Below are 1,280 nucleotides of genomic sequence, written 5' to 3' on the forward strand. Positions count from 1 at the left end.
GTTCACTTCATCTACGGTGCTAACCCTAACTTCTGCCCTAACCGTATCCGTTAGCTCGATTTGTGGTGCTAACCCTAAGTCCAGCCCTAACCGTATCCGTTAAGTCCATTTGCGGTGCTAACCCTAGCTCTTGCCCTAACCGCATCCGTTCACTTCATCTACGGTGCTAACCCTAACTTCTGCCCTAACCGTATCCGTTAGCTCGATTTGTGGTGCTAACCCTAAGTCCAGCCCTAACCGTATCCGTTAAGTCCATTTGCGGCGCTAACCCTAGCTCTTGCCCTAACCGCATCCGTTCACTTCATTTCTGGTGCTAACCCTAACTTCTGCCCTAACCGTATCCGTTCACTTCATCTATGGTGCTAACCCTAAGTCCAGCCCTAACCGTATCCGTTAAGTCCATTTGCGGCGCTAACCCTAAGTCTTGCCCTAACCGTATCCGTTAAGTCGATTGGTGGTGCTAACCCTAACTCTTGCCCTAACCGTATCCGTTCACTCCATTTGTGGTGCTAACCCTAGGTCTTGCCCTAACCGTATCCGTTCACTTCATCTACGGTGCTAACCCTAACCCTTGCCCTAACCGTATCCGTTAAGTCGATTGGTGGTGCTAACCCTAACCCTAACCGTATCCGTTAGCTCGATTTCTAGTGCTAACCCTAACTTCTGCCCTAACAGTATCCGTTCACTTCATTTCTGGTGCTAACCCTAACCCTTGCCCTAACCGCATCCGTTCACTTCAATTCTGGTGCTAACCCTAACTTCTGCCCTAACCGTATCCGTTCACTTCATTTCTGGTGCTAACCCTAACTTCTGCCCTAACCGTATCCGTTAAGTCCATTTGCGGTGCTAACCCTAACTCTAGCCCTAACCGCATCCGTTCACTTCATTTCTGGTGCTAACCCTAACTTCTGCCCTAACCGTATCCGTTAACTCGATTTGCGGTGCTTACCTTAACCCTAACCGTATCCGTTCACTCCATTTGCGGTGCTAACCCTAACCCTAACCCTAACCCTTACCGTATCCTTTAACTTCATCTGTGGTGCTAACCCTAGCTTTTGCCCTAACCGTATCCGTTCACTCGATGTGCGTTCTTAACCCTAGCTCTTGCCCTAATCTTAACTTCGTTTAAGGTGCCAGCCCTAGCCCTAGCCAGCCCTGCCCCTTCCCTAACGCGCTCCGTTACCTCCATCCATTTGGGGGGACAAACAACATTCCACGCCCGATATGATGGACAACAAAAGACGGGACGGGCGGACATGCCACGGCGGTCCCACCTACCA

Source organism: Haliotis asinina, unplaced genomic scaffold (genome assembly GCF_037392515.1).
Source record: "Haliotis asinina isolate JCU_RB_2024 unplaced genomic scaffold, JCU_Hal_asi_v2 scaffold_78, whole genome shotgun sequence".
NCBI lineage: Eukaryota > Metazoa > Mollusca > Gastropoda > Lepetellida > Haliotidae > Haliotis > Haliotis asinina.